At 39.8% G+C, this 11,677-nt stretch overlaps 1 long non-coding RNA gene across 1 annotated transcript in view; it reads right to left on the bottom strand.

Annotated features, from left to right (window-relative positions):
- The window catches only part of LOC140361123 (uncharacterized), a 34,389-nt gene extending 26,110 nt beyond the window's left edge, over nucleotides 1–8,279 (bottom strand). Inside the window, exon 1 of the long non-coding RNA XR_011926950.1 lies at nucleotides 7,469–8,279. This is a non-coding gene — a long non-coding RNA (uncharacterized lncRNA). The remainder of the gene's footprint in view (nucleotides 1–7,468) is intronic.
- Nucleotides 8,280–11,677: the final 3,398 nt, after the last annotated feature.

The following is an 11,677-nucleotide window of genomic DNA, read 5'->3' as shown; positions in this document are numbered from 1 at the left end:
TGTCCGCTTTGGTAATGACTGTACACATAAGGTATCATCGAGCTCTGTACATGAAAAGCGTCTCCAATATGGTTGAATCAAAGCCTGACGCGTCGTAGATCACCAAACATCTGACGTGTGTGATCCCGCCTCGTGAGAGACAGCCGGGTGTTTGCGTACAGTGCGACGGAGCGCTGCGACGGGGCTTTTACGTCTGCTTTAGAAGGTGAAGCAGAACAAAGGGCCCTCTTGCTATAACTACTCCTCAAAGCACTATTTAATTAGGTGTAGAGCAACAAATCCTTCCTATTCAGGGGCCAGACACTTGCACTGCGGCGAGTGGAGTATGGTGGCTGAGAGAGCGCCGTCATAACACTAGAGGAGTGTCCCCTCCCGATGCACTAACGCCTGTGAACAAGTCCAATGTCTGCGGATCCAAGTCATTGTCTCCTGAATGGGCTGCTAATGGACACACAAAACAACACAACACGCTGAGGCCCCGCGACCGCTGCTCATTTTATAGACTCACATGTTGTGCTTGAACTACAGCCATACTGCACGGACCATCGTTTGTAAAGTGTGTAAGAAATAAACATTGTTATTGTAAGAGAAATAATTCAAATGCATTCAATTCGTAATGCATTATTTTTTACAAGATACATTAATAAGTACCTTCAGTGTCATGAATGCTGTTTGTAGCAGAAAAAAGAGCTAGCATAGCATAAGATATACATAACAAGTCCAATGTAGATTATATTTTGTTTATTTTGTCCTTAATTGTGACTAAAATAATGAGCAGGTAGATTAGACACCACTCTCTACAGTAGGCCTATTATTAAGGCATCAGTGTATATGGGACAAGAATATATTCAAAAAATGAAATATAAAAAGCAAACAAGAATATAAAAAATATGATTTGAAGCCTGGAGGAATTCTTTATCTTCCAAAGTATTGTAGTAAAGGGGAGAACGGCTCAGAGTGGACAGGAACTGGGTGGTGGACTCTAATCCCACAGAATAAATCGGCACATCCACCGAGACAAATCTTGTTTGATGGATCCCGCGGCTCGATCCGGGCACATCAGTCCGGTCTGGGAGGCCCATTGTGAGGAGAAGGAAACACACTCACTTTTTATTAGAAACGGGACCATATTAATTCACAGACAGCATGGTAAAAGCAAATTATTCTAATCTAGCATAAAGACGTTCTATAATTTGATTATATTTTAAAGAATTAATTAAGTATTTACAATAAATTAAAATACAATTTAACAGTTGGTTATTTCACAATGATAATAGCTTGTATTGAATGTTTAAATTATAATTGTAAAAGTATATACCAAAATAGGCGATCATAATTAGAATGGCTGATTTTAATTTAGATTTCCCCATCAATATTAAAAATTAAATAAACTAAACATTTCACAAACAGGGTGAGAATATAAAGATATAATAATATCAATTACAAAGAGCCACTGACAGAAAGTGCTCAGTGTAGCCAAATGTATGAATGCAATTAGTTTAGATTAGTTTATTTATTTGCCATTTGCAATTAAAAAAACACATAAGCTAGATATGAGTCAAAATCCCAAAGTGACCAGCAAAACCTCAGACACAACCACATAAACCAACAGTGGACATAAGTTACATTATTGCCATCGGCTCGTAGTCTCTGCAGTGTAAGACTATGTCCGAGCGCATGTGCCGTCAATGACTGCCTTGTGGTCTGAGGATGGGGCTGGCCACTGCCTTTAAGCCGCTTCTGGGTCAGTCTAAACACTGACAGCTATTCATGACCAGATCAAGTTGATGTGAGATTCTGTCCCTTCTCTGCCCCCCATTTCCATATGAATGCCCAGTATGCTAAGCAAAAAGACAAGCAAGCTCCGGGTCCCACAGCCACTGCAGGGAGAGAACACACTTTACACTTGAGAGTGTGCTCCAACACGCCCTCGCTCCGATGAAATAAAATAATACTCGCATTAGAGCACATTTAGACTGAAGAATCAAGAGAAAAAAATCTGGACGGCACAATTTATACCTTGACTATCACCTCCCAACACACCCTCCACCCCAGCCAAGGTCAGCCCACTGTCAGCCGGAAAAAAAACACACACATCTGAAATGGTAATGATGGTCCTGCCTACACACAGACACCTCTGAGCGGGCTACACCTCTGAGCGGGCTACACCTCTGAGCGGGCTACACCTCTGAGCGGGCTGCACCTCTGAGCGGGCTACACCTCTACCTCTCTGCAGAGACACAAAGACTCGCTTCTGAAAGGAAAACAGCAGGAAGCGCAGAAAGGCCAATGAACATGATCCAGCTCCAGAAGTGAAAGGCAGTGTTGAGGACCATCCCGTTGCATACGCAGAGGAGCAGTGCAGATGTGTGAAACATGAGAGTGCCTCCTCGGTCTGATACCTGACAGGCCCGGCTGAAGCAGCAGCACGATGCTGTCACATGTTCAAACATGTGTCTCAGATCGACGTGGGCCTCCAAACACACACAGACAATGCCACACACTCCTATTGTTCCGCTCCATCTTTGGTCAGTAGACGGACCCTGGTCACCGATCGAGTGGTCTAAAGGTGGTCTCAAAACCAGAGGCGTGAGGCGTGAGGGGAGGGGACAGACACCCCTAAATGGGAGAGAGCAGATTATAACAACCCCAAGTCTAGTGTTTTCTGAGGACCACATTAGTCCAAATGTGTCGTCCATATTACACTGAGGGGACTTCGAAGAGACAATGAGGCCAGACAATTCCTGCATTCATGTCTTATAAAAAATATGTATAATACCAGTTATATAATTATTAATAACACCTTATTGAAGATAAATATTTACATATTATTCCCTTTGCCTCTTTTCTCATGCATTTACAGTTTTTTCTTAAATATTTTGTTGCCTGTAGGCTTTATTAGACAGGAAAGGACAGAGTGACATGGGGGTGAGAGAAGGGAGGACATGCACTAAATTGTCAGGTAGCACTTTCATTAATTTTCATTAACAGAAGACTAATTGTCATCAAAGGTCTTGTTAAAAAAGGGGGGAATGATTCATAAATATATCATAAATCTGAAACACAAGAATATTTTTTTGCATCATTTTATTTCTTTTTTTGCATCATTTTATTTCAGACAAATATTTGAAGCTAATAATCAGATGTGTTGGTCACACATACAAAAAAGGACAATTATTGCTTGTGGTTCAAGCTGCAGAGCTGGTGTGCACTAATCAAATAACAACAATGAGATCTTGCAATTTTGCAACAGCTTCTAAAAAGCAATTGAATTGTGGGCCTTAACTGCTCAAGTGAGCGGTGTTCATGTAAATTCCGTCAGTAATAATCAGACGAAGACCTGCTCATCTCTCAGTCTGTTTCTACTTTTCTGACTTCACACTGGGCTCTTTTCCTGAGGTTTCCAAGTTCATGAGCCTAAATCTTATGTTGCCCAGAAATGTCATTATTAATCTTCAGCATAGTGATAGAGGAACAGTATATGGTTTTATTTTTAAAGATAATCTTATATTTACATGCATCTGGTGGATCTCGGCCAGACTGCACTTATCTACAAAGGCTGCTCACTCAGCACGGCTCAAGAAGTTGCAAAACAAAGATTGTTGTAACAAAATATTACATCATTTCGAAACACAATTCAAACCATAAAAAGGAGGTGTGATAATGCCGTTTGAGCCAAAGTCTTAATGGACTGGCCTAGTTCTGACTGTCAATAGCCCTCAGCGGTGACAGGCCGAGCTTCACTGCCAGCTACACAAACAGTGAGAGAATGACATCACCCCTTTATCATTTATTAGATGCTCTCGAGGCTCCAGTTCAGCAAGTTCACATGCTCTTTGCAGATGGGGCTAATGGTAACTTACTGAAGCAAGATATCTGTGGCATTACAGGCACCTTTTTCAAATCTTTCCCCACAGACCGGCCTGCTTAACACACGCTGCGAGCCATTACAAGAGGATTGGGTTACACTTTGCGTTCTGGATTTTTTCTGTACTGTTACTGTTCACCACAATATTTTAAACATGAGATCCACCGATATAGATGAAAGGTTCAATAAAGACCTCTTTTATAAGCAAGTAAAACATATTTATTTCTATTTCAGAATTATCAACAACACTGCTCACTATTGCCACGCATCTTCTCTATTGAATGGCACTTTACAATGTCCCACCCTCCAGTCTTATATATCATATATATTCATCTCAATAACAATATTCAAATTAGATTTAACGTGTAATGTGCCTGTACATGAGGTTCAAGTGTCACACAAATTGTGAATGAATAATATTAAGCACAAAATGTCAGAAATATCACTTCACACTAAAGAGTTATAGAATATATATGATATTGTAATTATAATATATCCAAAACAATAATTGCAATTTTATCCCTTTTTTGATATGCCTCCCAGCCTCTAGTATAAAATATGTTTTTTTCTAGGTGAGGAGGCACAAAGGCCATAGGAGCAAGTGCAGGAAAAAAACACTGGTCCACCATTTGGTCTGCGATCTATTCATTGCTCCCGTTTAATTTCTTTTGGGTGCATAATCCTTTCAGTTTCAATAGCAAATTTAACAGTCCCTAAGGCCCAAGCACCAGACTGGTCAATACAAAACCAGACAACTAATTACTGAGTGCGGCGCACTCTCTCCTCCCTCGGCCCCTGCTCCCTCTCCAGCAGCTGTGGGGTTCATGTACACAAGAGCAGCAGTCAGCCAGTATTAGGTTTCCACTTCCCAGATCTCCCTTAAAAGCTTGTCCCATAATGGCCCTTCAGTCACACAAACACGCATAGGGTTTCATAGAAAAACGTGCACACACTTGGACAACCACATGTGAATATATAGACATTCACTTAAACCGTTTTGATGACTCTTATAATAGGGCCCCTCTGGTGGGCCTTTCACAACTTTCTGCACTCGGCATTTCATGGGTCATACTAATGGTAAAGTTTGAAATAAATATAATTGAAGCGGATTATTTTAAGACAAAGTTTGGTGTTTCTTATGAAAATCATACAAACATATAACGTGCTTTCCTTATTTAAACTGTGAATTATTATAATCATCCAGATAGGAGAACAATATAGATGGCCATAAAGCCTTGCTGTTAAGTAGTAGCTTTAAGAGCGTGTAATTACCGTGTAATTGATGCCTTGTTTTTCAAGTCATAAATTACAGCACAACTTGACAAGCTGCTTGCCTAATAAAAAGGGTTAAAAGCTGACCTACATCACTGCACTGAAGTGCTTTAGCCTTTTATCATTTGATCATTTTTTCAGAGACGGGTATAAGAAAATTAATAACATTTCTACTATTATTTGCTTTAGAGGCAAAATAATTGAAATATACATTCACTGATTAAGAGTGTTTAATACTTATTGTAGTACTAATTTGATCTGTGACATTTAGTGCTTTTAGATAAGAACATTGTCTAGCGTTTCCCAAGAGAAAACATTGATAACATGCTCTTGATACACACTGTATGTAATGCAGTTGTTGCGACTGCTGTCCGGGTCTATAAACAGATCATGACACACAGAAACTTGCAGCTCCTAATTTGCTGATGACTTAAAAGTCCTGCAGTTAAGATCACGTCCCTGAAATAATGGGACGAGTTACCCCGCGGTGACCCAAGCGTGCCGTCCTTTGTCTCACTGATAGTGTTTGTCTTTGCCCATTGTGTCTGCATTAGCAGCTCCACAGCCCCCTTCACACACCCCCACGCCCCCCAGCTCCCAGCGTCGTGACGGGCCCCAAAGAGGAAATACTACATGTATGGAAGTCATTTCCCTGTAAGCCTTATGCAGTGGACCTGAGCACCTGATGCCATTCATGTGAAGCTTATGGCTGAGGAATAATATTTAACAAAAGCTGCCATGTCAAGAAACACTGTCTAAATGAACAAAACGCATATGTGTTAATTGGGTAATAAACAAGTGTTAGTACCTTTGGATGTGGAAGAGAGGAAAAACGGCCTTGGATGAGTGACACAAAGAATGGATCGGATAAAGTGCCTCCATCACAGACATGACATCACCCACTTTAAAATCCAGCCCAATGGGGACCACTTGAGCCAAAATCCAATGTCTTGCATGTGAGCTTACAGGGTTAAAGCAATACGGTGTGTAAAAGGCAATCGTTTCTCAAAACAACGTGATCCTAGTAAAAGATTATTAAATGACTAGATTGTATGTCTGTGATTAATAAACATTTATAAACGCTTTGTATTTTTGCCTTATTCTAAAGCGATACCTCAATATTTTGATGAGGCCCTATATATTTGCAGAAATCAATAATACATATACAAAATCTGAAAGACGGTTTGGAAGTATTGAATTTAAAAGTATCACTAGTTTTGCTCTCTTTTACCCATAAACTTGAATATTCAGAAAAAGTCAAATTGTTTTATTGCGATGGCAATAAGCCACGTACATGAGTCTGTTCTGTCGCTAGAACAGGTGCCTCAAAAGTTTTTCTGTGTTTCGGAGTAAAGCTGATGCAACATAATTGCAATCCATTTTTTGAGACACTTTTAGCACAAATAGCGCCACCAAAATATTGTGTTTATAATTTATTCTGTAAGAGTTGGTTCAAGAGGCACTAATCTGTCACATGCACATCCCAAGTTATTTGATTATTCAGGTAAATCGCGTTCAGGGGAATTACAAATAAATCAAGTCAAGTAAATAACACTTCACACACCACAGAGTCCCTCAAAATCTCCACATTTTCTCTTAAAAGTATGTGTGACTTTCTTTTATTGATGAGTTGAAATGAGTAAAAATCCTCTTTTAATTACAGCCACAAAAGAAAAAAGCGCATTACTTGATGCTACTTCGATGGCTAATGAATGGAGGGATCAGAGGAAAGACACAGTCAGTCCATCTCAGAGAAGAGTGAGACAGGTCAAAACACCACAGTTCCGCACTGTGAGGTGAGACAGAAATCTCAGCTGCCAGAATTTCTAAAAAGTGACCTTAAATCCATTAGGGACAAAAGCAGAACAAATCAACAACTCTCAATAAGCCAATGTTATTATAAAGGTTGTTCTATTAACTTATACATGAGCTGTTCCTGAATAATCCTTAGTTTACTCCTTGTTTTGCCTGTTCGGGGTCATTCTAAAAAATGTCTGAGCCATTGTGCTGTTTGGGCCAAGTGCCAGTCTCTTTGACCCCTTGAGACTCCCCTCCCCCACCCAGCCTCAGCTCTACCTTGACCCTCTAAACTTCAATTTCAAATGCACAAAGCCTTAGCCTGCCTTAAACTGTGGAAAAAGTACTCAATGTTGCCAACTAAAATCTAAATAAAAAAATGTTTATATAGAAAACAAGATTGTACTCTTAATGAAAAATGACAAAACAAGAAAAGTAGAAAACTGAATGCTTACAAGGTGCTGTGGATTTCACAGAGTGGCAACAGAATCATTAAAAAGTCATCAGAAACAATTGAAGGGAAAAACTTACCACAAAGAATATGAAATCTGAGCCCGAGCATTGTGTATCTCCGATCCACTTCCAGTTTTTGGAGCTCCCATATGGCACCCCCGCCTCTCCAAAGAGGCAGAGAGGAACAGGCGCACGCAGGGAGGGAGTGAGCAGGACATTGGTCGTGGTGAAGAGATGGAGGGGACCGCCGCAGCTGTGCATTTGCATCAGTATCTTCCAAATCCAACAAGCTTTTTTTCAAGTGCGTGTCCTGCACAAAACAGGGAGGGAAAAGCTGCCTAACAAAGTGGCTCACTGACTCTGGCGAGAGAGGAAGGGAGGGAGAAAGTGAGAGTCCTGTGTGTCAGGTAGAATGGCAGGAAAAGAAAACAAGAAGCCTGCGGAGGACTCGCGGAGGGCCGAGGCATGCAGCCGCACAAACACAGCTTTAAGTTTGGAGCATTTCCTTCACTTGTGCACAACAAGTTCTGAGCTGCCGAGGAGAAGGGAAACGGGCTGCGTAGACGAGGAAATAACACATAATACCTTCCAGCTTCTTTTACCCCCAGCGCTCCCTCCCTCCCTCTTCTCTCACTCTGGATCACTCCTTCCCTTCGGTCGCTCGCTCTGGTAATAAGCCTGGCTGCTACAACCCCCTCCTCCGGGCGCTGGAATGCAAGGCAAGAGTTTCAAGAGGCCCAGTTAGACAAGCTTCGGAGTCAGTGCACCTTGACCCCCGGGTCAGACCCAGTGTGCGTGGAGCATTAGTCCTGTCTGTGTATACTTACATCTGAGGGGCCAGCCTGGGCTGGACAGATCATATGACCAGATTGAAGCAGCCACTTGACCAAGTAGACAGCACAGAAATATGTAGCACACCACATTTAGAACGGTATTGTTAAAACCTCTTTAGTAGTGAAGCAGGGGACGATCCAGCTTTAAAAGACTGAATGCCATAGAGACACAATAAATTGATAGAAAACAATACATGAAAATATAATTGTTTTCCTTTCTCTTTTGATACACTAATTGTCTATTCTGGTTCACGCTGAAACAAGCCCCGTACATTTACTAGGTTCAAAATACTTTCTGAGTTGAAATACACAATCAACTTCGTATAAATGTTCTTAAAATGCAGGATTAAATGATGTCTGGTATTTGTTGGATTTGAAAAATGTGACGGTTAACTGCACATTGCCGGCTTCGCCTTTGTTTGGTCGCTGGCAACAGAAGAGTTCAAATCCTTCCAATCAGGCAGGTGTGCGTCATTTGAATCAGACAAACTGGTACTGTCTGCCAGTCACAGCCCAGTATTGTGGCTGTTCTGCCTGTAAAAACCTATTCTTCAAATTCATTCAAGTGTTTCTGCTAATACGGGTCCCTCCCGCCCTCTGTCTCAAAAAGTACACTCTGTGCTTTTCAACAAAATAGTCGTTTGGGCCGGTTACTTTAGTACGCTGAGCCAAAATACTCTTATATACGTTAGGCATTTAGTATGACGCTTTCACAACTCAACCTACATCTTCATTTACTTACTGAGAGGATGAATAATTGTCATCGCAGAACTCCCAGTGTCATTCATTTTCATTTTCAAATCCCCTAAAAAGAAAAAGGAAAAAAAAGCATCAGGCTCTGTTTTTTAGATGATGGAGACGGCCGTTTATAGCGTAGTAGACTTTGTTATAACAGATGACATGAGATATAAAGTAAAACACAATGCACTTCAACACCAACAAATTAGAAGATACATGTTTTCTTCTTCTGTGAATAAATGACATGTTTCAGTTGTATAACAGATGATTGATACAGTCTATTAAAGGCATTGTAGTAAATACTTTCCACAAATTAGCCACAATTTCAAGTGGTCATAATTAAAATCCCATGAGAGAATACAGCATGATATATGGAAGCTACTTGGACATCATTAAATGCGTCAGATGAGAAATGTACTCAAAAACTACAGAACAAACATCCCCCTTTTTTGTTGACAATTATTACTTTGTATCAAACTATCAAAAATTGCCCCTGAAAATGAACAATATAAATAGACACTAATGCACATAAATAAAGCGTCTTGTGTGCATAGTACCCTGGCACAACTTATTTCATTTAAATTAAAGGATTATAAATGGAATATAACACATCCAAACCTCCCGATTCTTCCTCGAATCCAGCGGCTGCAAGACGCACGCGTTAACAGGCGGCTGCTGCCCCCCACAGGCGAAGCATGGCATCGTTTTGAATGTGTCATATATCAATTAGAATGTATGTAGTTAAATTAATCTATTTCCGTGATATGCAATTCAACCCTGCGTGAAACCTGAATAATAATTGTTGATGATAAATAATAAAAATGGAAAGAAAAGAACTCAAGATGGTAAGACAACTGACAATGTGATTTAGTCAAAAGCATTCATTATAATGTAGGCTAAATATATGCAAAGTAAACTACGCTCATAAGGAACGTATCAGTATACAATAACTGCAACGGAATGCACTAGTCTTGTATGAAATGTTCTGAATGTACTGAAAATGTGTATTAAAGTGAAAATACAGTTATATGGACTAAAAAGCACTGTGGCCAGTGGTGGAAAGTAGCCGAGTACAGGAGTAAAAGTACACTACTGATGTTCAAAATAGATGAATAAATGGTATCTGTACTTGTGAGGAAATTGTTTACAGAGGCTACTTTTTCCTTCACTATATCTGAGAGTATCTTGCTACTCCATTACAATGTTTGAACTAAACTTATAGTAGAATGTACTTTTCATGTTTGAGGAGTTATTTTCAGCCAGTTCAAGGTTTCATCTTGTGTAAAGCTTTTGAGTTTAACCCCAAGCTTTGAGCAAACAAACAAACACACAGTTCTATTTATCTTTTTTATTTTTAAACTAGGTTTGCAACAGTTTGTGTTTTGTTTGTGTTCAGGTGAATTAAGTGGTTTTCGAGTGCGGTTTAGAGGGGACATTGTACTTTAAACTCGTGTTATTTAAAATGTAGTAATAATTACATAGCAAGAATTACACTCAATTTAGAGTCTAAATTGAGTGTAGACCTTCAAGTACAATTAGCCAGTATTTTCAACTCAACAAAGAATCCCACAATTATCCAAAAAATGTACTCAATTACAGTAACGTACATTTGTAATATGATTATTTCATTAGAAACTGGACATTCTTCTCTCATTGTGACTTGAAAGAATGAAATGAGTTAAAGTTTCTGTGGCTGGAACATTAAAATATTAAACAAAACATTTGAATATTAATAATTACATTACCTTTGTAGGACACTTGAACCACAGTTAAACCATAATCATATAATCCTTGTGATAAAGGTAAAACAAGCTAAAGATTGAACTGTTAAGATGACTTGAGAATACTTGATGACACAATATGGCAAGGCCTGGGGGTCATGAACGAGAATTAGCTAGGCTAATGTAATAACATTAGCCTAGCTTAATACTTCTTTTCCAGTTTAGCAAAACAGATTCATAACTAAGCTAAAACGCCAAACATAGTCGTTGTAAATGAATAACCTGTTAATGATTAGAGCTTCCCCCTCCATTTGTTGTATATATTTAAACTAAAGACATAAAGTACCTGAAAGCTCTTTTACTGCAGGGGCCCCACCGGCCCCACGTGTTCACTCCGCACGTGACGCTGCTGCTGCAGAAACATCACTTCATATTGTCATTTCATAGCATTACAAAACGTCAAGGTCATTTCTCTTAACTTTTCATTTGCATTTACATTTTCAAGTGTAATGAATGAGTTTGAACAAAAAATAAAACTAAACAAAAAGTTCATTCTTCTTCTAAGCCTGTGCAGAATGCTGGATCCAGGGGCCATTTGTCTCGTTTAGGGTCATTTTCCTGGACTGGACACAACTCAAGCTCTGACAGTGGAAGATGTTCATGGAATGTGAATGCAGCTGCAGGTTTATGATGTTTGTAACTTTAAAGGTGCACTATAACTCTCCTGGTGCTCGTCTCCATGGAGATACACCTGCTTTGCCTGCAAACCTCCACCGCAGGCATTCAAATGTCTTCTTCTGTTCAATTACAGGCATTTTTATTGATAGAAAAACAACAATAACAACAACAACAACAACAACAACAACAACAACAACAACATGAAAGCACAAACAGTCCACAGATCTGACCTGTCACTCGACTTGGCGGGGGTCACCTGCTCGTCGCCATAGAGATAGAAAGTTTAATGTCAGTGTGGAACATTCCAGGCGAAGCAA

This window comes from Eucyclogobius newberryi, unplaced genomic scaffold, assembly GCF_026437365.1.
Source record: "Eucyclogobius newberryi isolate DKJ021-1_F unplaced genomic scaffold, fEucNew1.0.hap1 SCAF_15, whole genome shotgun sequence".
Classification (NCBI taxonomy): domain Eukaryota; kingdom Metazoa; phylum Chordata; class Actinopteri; order Gobiiformes; family Gobiidae; genus Eucyclogobius; species Eucyclogobius newberryi.
This window is presented reverse-complemented; position numbering and strand designations above follow the sequence as displayed.